The 17400-nt window shown below is 38.0% G+C and overlaps 1 pseudogene; it reads right to left on the reverse strand.

Annotated features, from left to right (window-relative positions):
* Nucleotides 1-716: 716 nt before the first annotated feature.
* LOC131047215 (leucine-rich repeat receptor protein kinase HPCA1-like) overlaps nucleotides 717-17400 on the reverse strand; it is a 31130-nt pseudogene continuing 14446 nt past the window's right edge.

Consider the following 17400-nt stretch of genomic DNA (forward strand, 5'->3'; position numbering starts at 1 on the left):
ATTGTTCTTGTACCCTTTTTCATTTGCATAGATCCTTCTCTTGTTTCAGATTTTGAATTTATTTATTCCCTATCATTTGGAAAACAAAATCTTGTTGCATGTGATATGACCCTCAACTTGAAGGATTAAGAAAATAGTGGATATGTTTCTTCATGCTATAATATTGAGGGGAGGTTTTGTTTTGTTTTAAGACAAAAATGTTGCAATGTCGATTCATATGAAATGTTTATATTTTAGTCAAATACTTCAATCAAATGACAATATTTTGTAAAATTTTGATTTGCAAAATTGTTAAATTTATTAATTCGACATAGAATTTAAATATATGTATTTAAAATATTTATATTAGTTTACTTTGATAACTTTAATCAATAAATGTATTTAAAATATTTATACTAATTTATTTTGATAACTTTAATCAATAAAAGAAAATCTAATCATGTTATCTATAATCATATTTTTAACATTAGGGAAGTTCTTAGATCGTGGTTAATGAAGATCGTGCTTTAAGTAACTATTATAATAGTAGCATCGACTATTATCTAATCTTAAGAAAGATAAATCCTTGCGACATTTTAACTCCAAAACATTAGTATGTTATACTTTGCTATCATCTATCCATCATCTAGAATACACATTTGATTGTATTTATTAATTAATTGAAAATCAGAATACAATAAATTTTCTATTTTGAATTAATTAATAAATGCATCAAATGTACATTAGGAATCAGGATTACATAGCCCTTTCCCTTTCCTTTACTATTAGCTCGTGGAGAGACACATTTTAAAATAAAAAATATATCATTTCTCGTGGCCCGAGGGTTTAGCAGGAAGATGAACAATCGATGGTTCTGGTCATTTCTAAGCTCACACAGCTCTCAGCATTCACAATCCGGCCAACACCCATTGTATACAATTAGGTAGCTTCAGAGTGTAAGAAATCAATACCAACTTTCAACAAATAATAATCAATACAACAACCCTAAGAACCACAAGCTACTTGGGCTCTATGCTGCCGGACACCTGATAAGCTCCACTATATTCAAACGAGTTTTTATGATCCTCTTCCCCTTGCCCAGCCAGAACCATGGAAATGCATTCCTCATCTTCACTATAAAAGTTACCAGGCCCTTTTACGCCAATAGGACCGCTTTGTAGACTGTGTCTAATGGACTGATAGGGGTCTTGAATTTCTACGATGGATTCCAGATCCTTCACCACTTCCCTCATGGTGGGTCTCTCGGTACCCAATTCCTGAAGGCAGTTCAAGGCCAAACCTAAGAACTCCCCAACCCTGTAAGATTGTCCTGTTTTAATACAGGGTCCATTAACTCCTCTTTCAAGCATACTATGCCTCCACTTTCCAAGGCCTCCTTCACCAGTCGAACTATGTATTTCCCTCCTTCAATGGGGAGGCGTGCTGTAATCAACTCTAGTAAAACATTACCAAAACTGTACACATCGCTTTTCTCACTGAGCTGCCGGGTCATGGAGTATTCTGGATCCAAGTATCCCTGCACCAATATAATAACACCATGTATCAGTGATAGCCTTCAAATTGGTTATCTGACTGATGCTATTTTGGATGTTTTGTCCCTCTTGTGTAGATAATTTTTTTCTACTTTTCTGTTTTTGTTGTATGGACCCTAGAGACAGAGTTGAGTGCTTGTCCTGTTTACTTTCATAGCTTTATTGACGAATTTTGGTCATTTGAGAATGTTAATATAATTGATTCTTTGAAGATGATGAAATATGTATTGTCTTTTCACCCTATTGTAATCACATGCCATGCAAGGGAGGCTTTTATTGTTCAGCTTTTCTATTTATATTCTTCTCATCTATTTCAATTTGATCAACTCTATTCATTTGAGGAAACTGCTACATTTCCTTTTCTTTACTGACTGATCAATAGTTAATTCATAATTTGAATACATGCATACCAGTGTTCCTTTGACTTGAGTTGAGACGTGGCTTTTACCTCCAGCATCCACACCTCCATCGGCAACCAACTTGGACAGACCAAAATCTGCAACCTTGGCATTCAGATTCTCATCCAGCAATATGTTACAGGACTTGACATCTCCGTGTATAATTGGTGGATTGGTAAGCTCATGCCGATAGTTCAATCCCTTGGCAGAACCCAGTGCTATTTGTAGCCTTCTTGCCCGATCCAGTTTAGATTCACCTGACATTGAAATAATGGATTTTAACACCGTCTTCAAAAAATTTAGACTAGAAACACAAATCTAAAATACATTTTCCTGTGGACCAGATCCTCATATAACTAAATCTTGATCTAGAAAAGCAACATATAAGTGGTGATCTTGTTCTTTTGTGGCGTGTTGTCATATGTTTTGATCTTCCCTATTTGGGGTGGTGGTTTGTTTTATTGTTTTGCCTCTTGGATGTTCCTTGCTGATCTTGATTGATTTTGGTTGTGTTTTCTTTTGTTAAAGGTTTGACCACTCTGATTGATAACTCTGATCAAAAGTATTTACCATAATCAAAATTATAAAAATTGATTATAAGAGCACACAGAATTATTATGATCCTTGTATAAAACCCTCATAGAATCATGCTCTGATAATCAAGCACACAAGAACTGTCAACTCCTATAGCAGGTTACCTTGACATCCTGTGTATTGAGTCTTGACTATCGAGTGGTGCAGAGCCTTCCATTAGAAAGGTAGATGGAGTTAGAAGTGTGAGCATGCGAATGGGAAATTCAGTTCAGTTTACTTACAATCAATCCACAAAAGGACATTTCATTACAAACTTACAAAGAGAACTGAGTTAACCGACAGCTATTTCAATTGATTACAAAGTTGAAAAGTAAAAACTTAGTTATAGCAGGGAAAATGAAGAGCTACATTGTTTCTATAATTTTGAATGGGGGATGTTTGGAATGGTTGTGGAACTACTGGGTAATAGGAATGGTTGTGGAACTACTGGGTAATAGGATTATATAAATACATACTTGTAAAGCTTGAGAGCAATTTTATAGATTTCTGATTTTCTATAAGAATGTCAACTCAGTCATTGGTTGTATAGATGCTCCGTTGCAAGACTGTTATGAACAATTGATTTTTGTACATGGCTTTCATACTACACTATATACTGCTATTAAAGTAAAACACCCCCTTTCTGATTATAGAGAGGAAGATGAGATTTTACCAATGAGATTTTGTCTAAGAGTTCCATTGGGGATATACTCGTATACTAGCATCTGTTCTTCTTGCTCAGTGCAAAAACCAATCAGTTCCACCAAGTTTTTATGGTGAACCCTGAACAGGAGCTCAATCTCATTTTTGAACTCGGTGCCACCTTGTAATGACCCCTGCTGAGCCCTTTTGATCGCCACCATTTCACCTTCTGGCAACAATGTCTTATATACCTGCAGAAAATGCAGGAATGATGAGGCTTGTATCCAGCAAAATTGTTCAAAATCATGCATCACCAAACCGTGCTCAGAATCTCTTAAAATTTAAACCTATTTCAAATCATAATCGAAACACTCGTTGAAATCGCCCAGATGTTAGAGCTGTGTATCTACAGACCTTTCCATATCCTCCTGACCCAACTCCATTACTTTCACAGAAATTACTTGTCGCTATCTTTATTTCAGCAAAAGAAAACCATCTGGCGCCTTTCAGTTTAGGGATGTTTCCATTATCCATGCTACTCGCTCCCTATGAGGCTGCAACAATTAAAATAAAAGTTGATTATGAAACCAGTTGACCAAACACTTTCTACACTTGGGTATAATCACAAATAATTTTAATCCTTCTTGGCTTCAATTCTCAAATTTGAGAATGAAAGTCAGTAATTCTTTTCTGAATTTGGGTGGAAATGGTTAGGATTCAATCCAAAAGCAAAAGCATTTTAGAAACTCTCCAGTGGGGATTAGAGGTCAATCTAGGACTAATTGCAGGAGTATCCATCTAAACAAAGGGGTGTTTACTGAAGAAGATTAAGAAAAATGGTGGACAATACTATACCGAAGGGTTTGTGCATCTCAATGGCCTTCTCTGCTCTTTTATTTTGCCTCAGTGCATAAAATCCTATGACAATAACTGCAAGAGCCAAAATAACTGCTCCAACAGCTATTCCGGCAATTACAGCTGAACTTAGACCTGTGCTAGATTCTTCAGACCCTGCTATCAATCAACCAAGCAATTTGGTCATTTAACAGTTTACAGTCTTTTGTTATGGTCCACTATAAATAGGACCTAAGAATTTATAACCAGATTACAATTCAATGGTTTTCTTACCAACGCTGTATGGACTTGCTATAAATAAAAAGGGTCTGAATCCGTCTGGACCTACATAAATTTGATTGCTGAGATTGAAAGTAATCCGACTAACCTCTGACCGAGTAAAGAACATACAATCTGCTGGGAAAAACTTCACTGGCACAATCAGATACTCGGTGCCATCAAAATAGAGGCAACAACGATAGATTGCATCTACACCCAAGTCGGACTTAAGATCGTCCTCCAAGTCTTTGAATCTATGTGTATCTGTCAGATCTGAAAATGAGGGAGCCCTAAATATCATTTCACCCTCATAAGGTTGTTGGCAGTTGCATGTCTTGGGATTGTGCTTCAGTTCCCCAGACCATTTTTCGTCCCCACATTCTCCCATAACTGTTTCATAGCTTTTCTCTTGCTCCGTGTTTTGGCATGATTCAGAGCTTAGAAGACTAGATCCTGAGCTACAAACTGGGTTTCCTGCAATCCTGTAAATTTTACATAGAGATAATCAGCATCACAAAACTTTTTGTTTTCATCATTTGAAATCAAGTTAAACTTTTCTCGTCTTCCAATTGAAACAATGAAATGCGAGGATGCTAATCAAAATACTACTCACCATATAGATGTATTGCCCTGGACATCAGCTTGAGTTATACTGTTATTTCTAAGGTCTACCCATTGCACTTCATTTGAACCACTGATGTCAATTTTTACTGTTCCATTCAGCTGGTTGTTTTTCATTCGTACTGTTTCAAGTGCTGGCAGATTAAAAATTGATGAAGAAATTTGTCCAGATAAGCTGCAATTATCCATGACAATGAAACAACCAAGAAATTGTTGGACCATTCATCTAGATTTTCGCTTCTAACTCAAATGAAATTGGAGCTTTGAATGACTTACATGGTGGTCAACTTTTCTATGCTGGTTAGCCAAGAAGGAACTGTGGATGAATTGAAAGAATTGTTGCTCAAGTCTCTGGGAATTCAAATGAATTAGAGATGTTGCAAATAGTACAACTACTTAAACACAAATGTTAACTCATGATACCACGGTGATAGATCATGTTAACTCCCTCTAGTATGTTGACCTTAATACCTCTGCCTGGAAGAAAACGTTTGAGAAATTATGGAAGTCCCCCATCCCCCCTAAAATTAAATGCTTCAGGTGGCAACTAATGTTGGATAGACTGCCTATTAGGAATAACTTTGCTACCTTCGACCTATGCTCTGTATGTAGGAAGCTTGAGACTATGTGGCACATCTTTTTTGATTGCATTTTTGCCAGAGAGGTCTGGCTGATGTTTGGAATCTCCATTACTGAACATGTTTGTACTCTTGATATTATTACTGGATTCATTCATGGCCTCAAGAAGGATGCTAACCTATTCTGGCAAATTCTTTCTTCTTTCATACTTTGGTTTATTTGGAAACTTAGAAATGAGGAAAAATTTCAAGGTACTGATAGGACTCTTACTGGGTTTTTTAAGAAACTCACACGTTATAAAATTGTTGTGTAGGTATGCTTTTTGATGAATGTTGAGAGGGAGAAGCTGTTGCATTTCCTCAGGGATGGCCAGATAACCATGTTCATATATGAGATGAAGGATGGCTTTGAATGGGCTAGAATTGCAGAGAACCAGACTACATTCGATGAGGCTCTAAAGAAGCCGATCAAGGAACTTAGGGACAATAGAGGTCCCTACTTTGATAAGTCTGAGATGTTTACCCAGGTCCTAGAGCAGAAGAAGGTGGTGTGGATGGAAGGCCCACAAGGATGGACAACATGGTTGGAAAACCAGGATGAGATTCTACAATAGGTGTTTAGTAGCTCTTTAGTTGATGTTTATGGATCACTGTATATACTCTTTCTCGTAACTTTGTTTTGGTAGGAGGATGTCTATGTTCAATCGGATAATCTCTTTGGTTGATGGTTGAGGCTCTTCCTCCCATGCTCATTTTTGTATAAACTCTCCTTATTTTGGTCTCTCGATATTTAATATATAAAAAAAAATGTTTGAATTTGTATCAACCACTTACATGTATTGGAGTCTAGTTAGGGTAGATAAATCTGGTATAGCACCATTTATTTTATTATTTGGTAGATTCCTAAAAACACAAAATAGTGATCCATTTTAGTATCTTTTTAATTATTAATACATTAGGACAAGGATCAATCCCCTCTTTTGTTTAACACAAAAAAATTAATGTAAATGAAGAAAACTGAGTAAAACTCTCTTATATGTAAATATAAAGAACTTACAATACAAAAAATTGAGAGGGATGGAAAAATTTGTTATGAATCACATAAACCACATCAAAATTCAGTCACAATCAGTGAAGAGGTATAGGAAAAGTTGCTTACAGTTCTTCAAAGCTTACTAGGTGGCTAATGTTGGAGGGAATTGAACTTGTTATCTGGTTTCTATCAAGCCTCCTTTTTCCCAACAATATCGCCTAAAAAACACAAATTAAACGGGTATCCATACATTTATGTTTTGGTCTGTGAATCAGTTATGAAAACTATAAACAGGGCATAGCAAGAAAACAGAGTTAGAATGTCAACACTCACACGACCAACAAGGTATTTACGAGTCCCAAAGTAGTGGGGATTTCTCCTTCAAGCTCATTACTATCCAATAGTCTGTAGATGATAATAAACACTAATTAACACAATGAATATCTACATCACATATTGAAGATCATCACATATGAGGAAACGATACTTTTCACTCACATATGTTGCAAATTCATATTCTCGCTGAAGAGTTCAGGTGGAATGGTGCCTAAGAGATTGTTTTGATTGAAATGGCTACAAAAACCACAAACAATACTTCAATATTTCTTTCCTATGACATTAAAACTCATATAAAAAAAAATGTTGAATCTTATAATATTACTTACAAGTGTTGTGCATTAACAAGTTTGTCTAATCCAGATTGAGTAGCATTGGGGATTGGAAGAATCCCAATAAGTTGATTGTTTGCAAGGTCAAGCCATTCCAGATTGGTCAACTTACCAAGAGTTGGAGGAATTGGGCCTGTAAACTTATTCGAATTCAAAGCCCTAACAAAAAGAAATATTATTGTAGACACCTAAAAGTAATTTTTAATTACTTTTAATTCCTCACATAATTAATTAATTAATTATGTTAATTCAAATTCTCCTCAATATTAATTAAATATAATTAATATTGTCACTATAGTATGTGACTGATTTATTTAATAAATCAATCATTTTCTTTATTCTTCTAAAAGATTAAATCCTCACAAATCTTCCTCTTAGCTAATTAATTTCAATTAATTAGTTAACCTACACGATTCTTACAAATCATCTTTTTAATTCATCATTAACCTAACAAATTCTTCTAGAAACTCCCTAAACTCACTTAACCTTATTTTTCTAATTTTTAATTCTCTCCACTCATTCTCTCTCCTAGTCAAATCTTCCTACAAATTCTAATCCCACTTAACATTTCCTCTAATCCCCTTCCTAATGAGTTGCTAGTGGCTAATTATCATGATTAGCCACAAAGTCAACCCCTTGTCCCTTCCATCCAACCACCAGCTTTTAATGCTCTTTTCCTAGGTGAATGTGAGATTTTCAAAATCTCACAATCCTCTAGGCATCTCCTCTCCTAAGGAATTTTTAATTCCTTCTTATTCCTCTAATCTCCATGATCATCCCTTTTTGGAGAATTTTTAATTCTTCCTCTCCATTCTTCAAAGAATGTCACATCCCTTGCTCCTCTCAAGGCACATTGGAATGTCTTCCCAATGCACTTTGCTCTTCTTAAGGTACCTTGGGAAGTCTTCCCAATGCACCTTGAGGAGTGTGGAGACAAGAAATGCCTTTAAAACATATCTCTTGGTCTCCACACCCTCTCTTAGACCTTGTGTGAGCTCACAAAAAATCCTAGCCCTTCATCTTGGATCCATCCCAACCATCCATTCTTGCTCTCCTCTTCCTATAAATTGAGGACTCCATCCCTTCATTGATCATCCCCAAGTTCAGTAATCTTATGCTGCCCTTTTGAGCCTAGGAAATCATCTTAGCAATCTTATCATGTCCAAATCATATCTCATCCACACTTAACCACTTTATCCATATCATCCTCCTAAAATCCATTTCATATTGTGCACAACATTGGAGAGTCATCCACATCAAGCAAGCAAGAGGAGCACATCAAGTGGAGCATCATCAAGGGGCGCCTTCACTTCATCAAGCTCCATCCGAAGGAGAAGGTATAAGGTTTGTGAGGTATATGCATTTTTATTCTTGTTTTAAGCATTTTAAATTATGTCTTTCAATTTCATATGATTATATGTTTGATTTGTATGCTTATTAACTAATCCATCTCACAAAGTCTTTTCCCCTCTTCATTTTGGCATGCTCGGTGGGACCCACGTCCCTAAAAACTAACATTTTTTGTGAGTTTTTATGAGTTTTGAGACGCAGGTTCCAGAATAGCGCAAGAGACTGCTAACCAATGCGAGCATCATGGATTCAGCACAATAGAAAAACCTACTTCAGCGCAAGTGCAGGCACATCAATGCAGCTGTTTAGCATATTTTAAATTTTTTCTACTTGGCATATTTTAAATTTTTGTTTTCTCTATTTTTTCACCGTGTGCGCATGCGTTTTAGCGCGTCCGATTTAAATTAGCGTGAGTGTTTTTATGTCATTCTCACCCTATTTATTTAAATATAAATTTTGAAAACTTTACCCACTAACTTTTGTTGATCTCTATTCTCAGTTTGCGCGATCGCAGACATTTCACCAAGAGCGCAGGCATTTCACCGTGAGCGTTTTCAACTAGTGCAAGAGACAAGTATAAAATCCTTTTTGGTTTTGTGGGTTATGTCATTTTTCCTTACTATTTTATTTAGTTCAGCACATATGCAGGTGTTTCAGTGCGGCTGACTACACTTGAGCGCATGCGTTGTCTGTGCAGTGTAGTTAGGACTAATTTCTAGTCTTTTAGTTTTGCAGTTTAATCCGACCGTCCAAGACTCAGATAATCGAAGAAAAATACTAATCTAATTGTTTTGCAGTTTGCCTAAGCAGATTCAACCAAACATTGTGCATTTATTTAGATTAGGCACCTAGATATTAATTAAAATGGAATGAACTTTTGTCTTGCGTGTCTTTTAAGAAAAGCATAAAGGTAGGAGAGTATGCTCTCGTCTAGCCAAATGATCAGAAATCCAGACCCTTCAACCTTTTCTTATTTGATCGTGTGTTTTCCTTTAGCGGGTCTACCCTCCCAACTTTCTCTTTGAGAAGGTAAGAGGGGAATGACTCAAGTGAGTACACCCAGACCTGGAGTTCCCAACTCACTATAATAAATAGGCCATTGACTACGAAAGGGTTAATGGTTGGGGCTATATGAGAGTTCACTCTCACATTGGGTGCTTAGTAGGATCCTAGAGATCTCAATCACACTTGCGAGACTACTAAGTTCTTGATGCTTCGTCGGGCTATAGGCCTCAATTGCGCTTGCACAAATTTGAAGGGTAGCTCCTCACGGGAAGACTTACTAAACACCTTGTTTATAGTGTCCAAAAAACCTTCTAGTCATTGGTGCAGGAGGTCAGACCTCTGAAGCCGCCCATATTTTTATGGCCCTTAGTAGAGACACGAAGTTTGCCATGAGGAGTTTTCATGGGAATTGATACTTGGCTGCCCCAAGAAGTGAGTGCCATGGAGGGGAGCCAGCAGGGTCAAGCATCTAAGTGTCTGCTCTGGGTAGGCATAGTTGGGAAACTGATTGGGATCCAATGACTATTGTCCTTGCCAACCTTAAGAGTGTTGTATATGAGCATGAGTGTCTTTGAATCAAAATGCATTTAATCATTGTGTTTTCTTTGTCTGATACATACTTGCCAGGAGAAGACTAAAAACATGTCAGTGTCCTTAAACACCTTGCAAAACATTTGTCCAAATACAAACAACTATCCAAATTACTACCCACACAAAGTCCAAAATTGTGTCACAACTTCATCCGTCCCATAAGTCCAAATGAGAAACTAAAAGTCCATGCTCTCCATCAAGATTTAGATTCGTCCTTTAAGACACCAACCATCGCCAAAAATCAGGGTGGTCATATCCCTTCATACAACTTGTCATTTGAATCAATCCTTCATTGAGTCATGTTCATGCCAAGGACAACCTAGTCATCAAGTCTCTTCTAAGTCCTCCCTATCATACCTCCTCTATCAATCATCCTCAAATTTCCTAAGGACTTAGCACATCAAATCAATCTACCACCATTATTAAATCAATTATTAAAATCCAAATCCAATCATCCTCTAATCCAATTTAACCTCACGATAAAGTTGTATTCCTTGTGAAGTTTCATTTAGACGTCATCCTTAATCAATTGGCTCTCGTGCTTTAAGAAGAATCCTCTCCAACTACCCTTTTCCTAATCCTTTTTGAGTCAACCAAGACTCTTAACTCACGTCTTTACTTAGCTTAGGGTCATTAATCAACCCTTGGTATAAGAGAGGCTTTTAATCATCAATCCAAGGTCTAAATTCTACCCAACTTGGTCATCACCTTTCTTGTGATTTTATCCACCACCTAAAATCCTCATCCAAGGACTAAGGTGTCAAATCCTAATCAAATCTGGGCTCTAATCCAAGAACCCCCCACCAATCAACAAAATCCCTTGTCATCAAAGACAAAATCCAAAATTTCACAAATATCTTGCTAAGTCCTTTCATCACAAATTTGCTGCTCCAAACTTTTCTAAGGTTATTTGTGTATGGTCACAACTCGATCCCAAAAGAGAAAGATGGAAAAACAACAATATGGCATGCCGAACATTAGTGTCCTATATGAAGATCCCATGCAAGATCTTACACAAAGTGAGCAACCTAGCAATCAAGATCAAAGCCAAAATCCTAACATGGTTAGCCAAGATGAACTCTCTCCAGAAGTGCAAACTTTCCTAGTGGATTCCTATAACCAAGAGATGATGGAAAAGTTTATTCAACACAATCCTATTGCACTTCTGAAAACTCTCCTTGAAAATGGAGCTCAACTTTTGCCTGAATTTAATAGATCCGCTCTTGCCCAACAACCACAAGGAGACCTCGCTCCCACACAAAGTGTTGCACCTATTATTCAAACTCAATCAATTACAACCCCATCAATCATCCAAGCTCAATCAATGCCACCCACAGCACCTCCCACCATGGTCTCCATCCCACCTTCTTCCTCCTTACCATCTATACCACTATTACATCCAATCTCATCTATTCTCCAACACACTTTTATACCACCTCCTTTCATTCAACCACATATTTCTATTCCACAAACTTCCTTTCCTACCAACAATGTCGCAAGTTTTATCCGGGTCATACTCAATCCCATCACAACAGTTTGTGGACCGCAACCAACTATCACACAAATCCCTATGACATCGGTCCTCACATCCTGCATTCCTACCTCCTCATCGTATTAATATATTGGTGGTGGTGCACCTTCTTTGTCTCATCCAATTCTTGGGGCAAATGCAATTCATCATTATCAAAGTCCACAACAAGACCTCATCAAGGAAATTCAAGACATGAAGAATATCATCAAGGACATGAAAGAAAGGACTATTAAAAGGAAAACTTACTTGTTCGAAGAGTTTTGCCCTTGTCCTTATGACCCGTCTATATTAGTTGCACCCTACTCCTTGGGATTTGAGTTCCCCAAATTCACCAAGTATGAAGGCAAAGGAGACCCGCGTGACCATGTTTGAGAATTCCACATCTTATGCCAAGAAATCTCCTATAGTGACCTTTATCTTTGCAGACTCTTTCCCAAGAGTCTCACGGGAGATGCCCCAACATGGTTCTCATCTCTACCACAAGGTTCCATTGTCTCCTTTCTAGACTTGGTGGAAAAATTTGTGGCCCACTATGCTTACAACATGGTTAATGAAGTTTCTATGATGGACCTATGCAATACAAAATAAAGGCCTGGAGAAACCTTTGCCAATTTCCTACAAAGATGGCAACATCTTATCAAGAAATTCTAGTGGGACATGCCAGGACAACATCAAATTGAGCTATTTCAAAAGAACTTGGTGCCTGCACTTTTGAGACCCTTAATATCCCAATGTATCAAATCCTTACAAAAATTGACTGATAAGGGCCTCGCCCTCGAACATGTCTTGTTGGAGGAAGGAACCTTGAAACATTACCAAAATTTGACACAAAGTTCTTCCTCTTATCATAACAACAAGCCAAAATTCTGGTCTAAACACAAAAACGTGGTCAATGATGGTGTAACTGATGCAAAGCAGGTCCAAACCATGGCCGCTCCCCCAAAATCCACCACCAATAATCATCAATTCAATAATCAAAACAATCAAAATCAATCCCAAAAACCTCACAATAATGTTTCAGTCCAGGGACGACCACTCTGACCAAATAACAGGACTCCAAGAGATTTCACTTCTCTTGTTGAGCCTATTGAAATGGTGTTTCAAAAACTTGTCTAGGCAGGTGTAGTGGCTTTTACAACCACTCGCCCGTTTGACCCCAATCAACCTAAACCAAGATGGTATAACGAAAAGGAGTATTGTGAATACCATCGTATCAAGGGGCATGATACACAAAATTGTATGAAACTGAAAATCTACATACAAGATCTCATTGATAGGAGTGAGATTGAAGTAACAAATGCAAAACCTGGTAATAACAATGACAAACTCAAAATGTACCAGGAACCCTTCTCGAAGCATGATAAAGGAAAAGACTCATCATCTAATGCAATGGGTTATGACTACACTAATCACATAACCGGCTTTGATTTTTTAGTAGGTTGCATTGAACCTGCAGACAATCATGTCAATGTCATAACCATCCAAGGAGTTAATCCTCCTTCCCAAAATAGACCAAATCTTGCTAAGATAGTCATTCAAGGCGCCACGTCTTCCACCTCCCATTTCCAGAATGATTGCAATGTAAGTACACGCTGAGGTAAAGTCACCATCCAAGGAGTCCCTCCCCCACCAAATCCACCGCCCATGTCTTTCACCCACCAATATGACCTCCTTGACCAACTTGGGAAGACCCCGCACAGATCTCTATTTTGGAACTTCTTAAAACTTCCCCGGTCCATAAAGAAATTTTGGAACAAGCCCTTCTTGAATCACGCATTCCTAATAACACCAATGCCACCCAATTCCAAGCCCTCATTGGAAACCTTGATGCCCAGCAGCACCTTGTATTTACCTCAAAAGATGCTCCCACAGATGTAGACCATAACAAACCTTTGCACATTGAAGCCCTTATCCAAAAGAACAAGGTCAAATGTATCTTGATAGATGGTGGATCTTGGCTTAATCTATGTACATACAAATTAATAAAATAATTGGGACTTTCTGAGGATCTAGTAGACATATCAGGAAGGATCACAATAAAAGCATATGATGATGCGGAAAGAGTTTCAAAGGGCATGATCACCTTACCTCTTCAAGTGGGCCCCATTACAATTGAAACCCCTTGCCAAGTACTAGATCTTGATCTCCCCTAAAACATTCTCTTTGGGCGGCCCTGGATTCATTCCTTGTAGGTCGTACCCTCCACCTATCACCAATGCATCAAATTCCCCTATAATGGAAGAGAGATCACTATCAAAGGTGATCCCCAACCTTTTCAATATTGCAAACTATTAGAGGGGGAGCATCTATATCATTGTCCACTAAATAGACCCTTGTCAAAGCCTCCATCTAACACATCAAATTTTGCCTCCACTTCATCCCAACCAGATAATCAAATCAAGATCTTGGACAATGGCTCTAGAGAATACAAATTGGAGGATTTCTTATTGATAGACAACCTCCCTCTCTCTCCTAAGTCATTTGGCAAACCAAAAGAGCTCAAAAATGACCCGAAATCAGTCATGCAATGCCAAAATACCACCTTCTAGCAATGGGGCCCACTTCATAAGGAGAACCTTGAAGCAAATGTCTCTTCCTGGTTGTATCAAGAAGAGGATGATGATCCAACAAAAGTATCCAAAAAAATGTACCCAAAAGAATCTGCCATAGTTGAAAAAATGAGTTACAAAGGACACGGCCTATAACCAGAGGAGAAAGGAAGAAAAAAACCCATAAATCCTATCTCCTATAGATACAACAGAGGCTTAGGGTACACCCCAGTGCCTAAGATTACTATCGTCGATGCCCCTTCTAGTCCTTCTTTGGATATAGAAAGTGCTGACGAAAAGGAATTCCATGAAATGTCTTATGAATACGAGAAAGATATCTTTCTTGATGCTTATATCAATACCATCACCCCCTTAACCCCTCCCACTTCACATGAGCTACATCTTGTCCATCCTGAACTCATTGACTAGGGCCAACGAGACAAACCCACTTTAGATATCTGCACTGATGATAATGCTCTCATTGCTCTCCTAACAACACAAGACCTAGAAGATTGTAATAGAATCGAGGGCATCCAACTACACGAAGAGGGATATTTTGGTGATTAGGACAATGCTCTTAGCCACAAAAAAGATAATAAAAAGAAAAAACATGATTCCCTAGGTGAAAATCTCCCTGGGGCACCTTTGGATGAACAAAAAATAAAAACAAAGGGCGTATTCGAAAGTGAAAACTTGGAAAAGGCACTTGACGATGAGGGACTTGACCTCCCTACCATTGGTTACCTTCCACAAGACAAATCAAATTTGCTGATAGAAGAAACAGATAACATCAACATGGGCACCGAAGTCATGCTAAAAAATGTGTTGATGGCCAAGTCCCTCACAGAAAAGGAGAAATAAGATTTCATCAACTTCCTTATAGAGGTAAAAATCAATTTTGCATGGTCCTATGCTGATATGCTAGGGTTGGATCTCGCCTTGGTGGTTCACAATCTCACTATCCGTCCAGATGCAAAACCTATAAAACAAAAATTATGCAAAATGCACCCACATATTGCACATCTAGTCAAAGTGGAACTCCAAAAGATGTTACATGCAGAATTCATCAAACCAATAGATTATGCTAAATGGGTCTCCAACATTGTACCTATTGGCAAACCTATTGGGGGCATTCGCATTTGCATAGATTTCCAAGATCTAAATAGAGCTTGTCCTAAAGACGATTTCTCGCTCCCAAATATAGATATGATTGTGGACCTTACAACAGGGCATGAGATGCTATCACTTATAGATGGATTTTTTTAGGATACAACCAAATCAGGATCGCAGATGAGGATCAACATAAAACTGCATTCACAACACCATGGGGAACTTTCTGTTATTGGGTCATGCCTTTTGGCCTCAAAAATATGAGAGCTACATATCAATGTGCTATGATGACAATTTTTCATGACCTCTTACACAAAATTATGGAGGACTATGTGGATGATCTGCCAGGCAAATCTAAGACAAGGCAAGAACACATTCCCATTCTAAAGAAGATCTTTGAAAGATTAGAAAAATACAAGCTACGCCTAAATCCCCAAAAGAGTATGTATGGAGTAATAGCAGGAAAATTATTAGGATTCATTGTTTCCTGTAGAGGCATCGAGGTCGACTCGACAAAAGTAAAAGATATCATGGAAATGCCTCCACCAAAAACTCTCAGTCAACTACACAGTCTCCAAGGAAAACTCCAAACTGTTAGGTGCTTTATTTCACAACTAGCAGATAAGTGCCATCCATTTGCACATCTCCTATGCAAGGACACGAAGTTCAAATGGGACTACTTATGCCAAAAGGCCTTTGAGAAACTAAAAGAATATCTAGCATCACCTCCAGTGTTGATGCCTCCTACTCTTGGAAAACCCCTTATTTTGTATATATGTGCTACTACAGTGGCATTGGGGGCATTATTGGCATAGACAAATGACCAAGGAAGGGAAAATGCTATTTACTACATCAGTCGAACATTGGTAGGGTATGAACTCAATTATACCCCCATTGAAAGAGCATGCTTAGCATTGGTGTTTAGCACGCAGAAACTCCGACACTATATGCTAAACAATAAAAAAAAGCTAACTGCTAAAATAGATCCACTTAAATATCTCCCATCAAAAGTGGCTCTCACTGGCAGAACCGCTAAATGGGTCACTCTCTTAAGTGTGTTTGACATCGAATACATGGACAAAAAGGCAATCAAGGGACAAGTCATTATAGATCAATTGGCTGAAGCTCCACTTCTAAGTGACCATCTTCTTCTCACAGAATTACTAGATGAGTTCATTATGACCATTACCACACCCTCCACATTGCGATTGTACTTTGATGTCTCTTACACCCATAATGGATTGGGGGTAGGAATATTATTGGTCACACCTCAAGGAGATGGTATCCCCAAATCATACAAAATCTCCTTTGCATGCACCAACAACATAGCAGAATACGAGGCTCTTATCATAGGTTTGCACCTGGCTATCCACTAGAAAATAAAGGAGCTACAAGTCAATGATAAGTACCAGAAAAAAGATGATAAAATCCTTCCCTACTGCACCATGGTTGAGGATCTTAAGCAACATTTCATGATAATTAGATTTGATCAAATCCCACAGACAAGCAATAGGGCTGCAGATGCAATGGCCACCATTGACTCCCTCCTCCAAATGCTGGCCCATAGTCAAAAGTGTGAGTTCTTAGTTGAGAAATTGTTTATACCAGCATATGACCTACCAGAGTCTGAAATGGTGTGTGTTCTCGTTGGTCCCGAATCCCCTTGGTACCAAGAAACCTTCACTTTCCTTAAAGACAACACCATTCCCCCACATCTCACCAAAACCCAGCAACAAACCTTCATTCACTGATGTGCTCGGTACATCATCCTTGCAGACACTCTATTCAGAAGGCATTTTGATGGTTCCCTCCTAAGGTATTTAGATAAACAAGAGGAAGATGTTAGGGTTTCAAGTAGATCTGAAGCAAATATGAACTAACAATTATATGCAGATTTAAATACATAAGATAAAGGAATAAAATAGGACACAAATAACACAGAGATTTAACGTGGTTCACCCAGAATGGGTTACGTCCACCATACACAACCGTCCAATCTTTTTTATTATCCAGCAAAAATAATACATCAACCTTACAATGCCTTAAGCATCCCAGCCACTTATAACATGCATTTTTAGGGCAACAATCAAAGTCGGCCTTTTTAGG

The sequence above is a fragment of the Cryptomeria japonica genome, chromosome 7 (genome assembly GCF_030272615.1).
Source record: "Cryptomeria japonica chromosome 7, Sugi_1.0, whole genome shotgun sequence".
NCBI classification, from domain to species: Eukaryota; Viridiplantae; Streptophyta; class Pinopsida; order Cupressales; family Cupressaceae; genus Cryptomeria; species Cryptomeria japonica.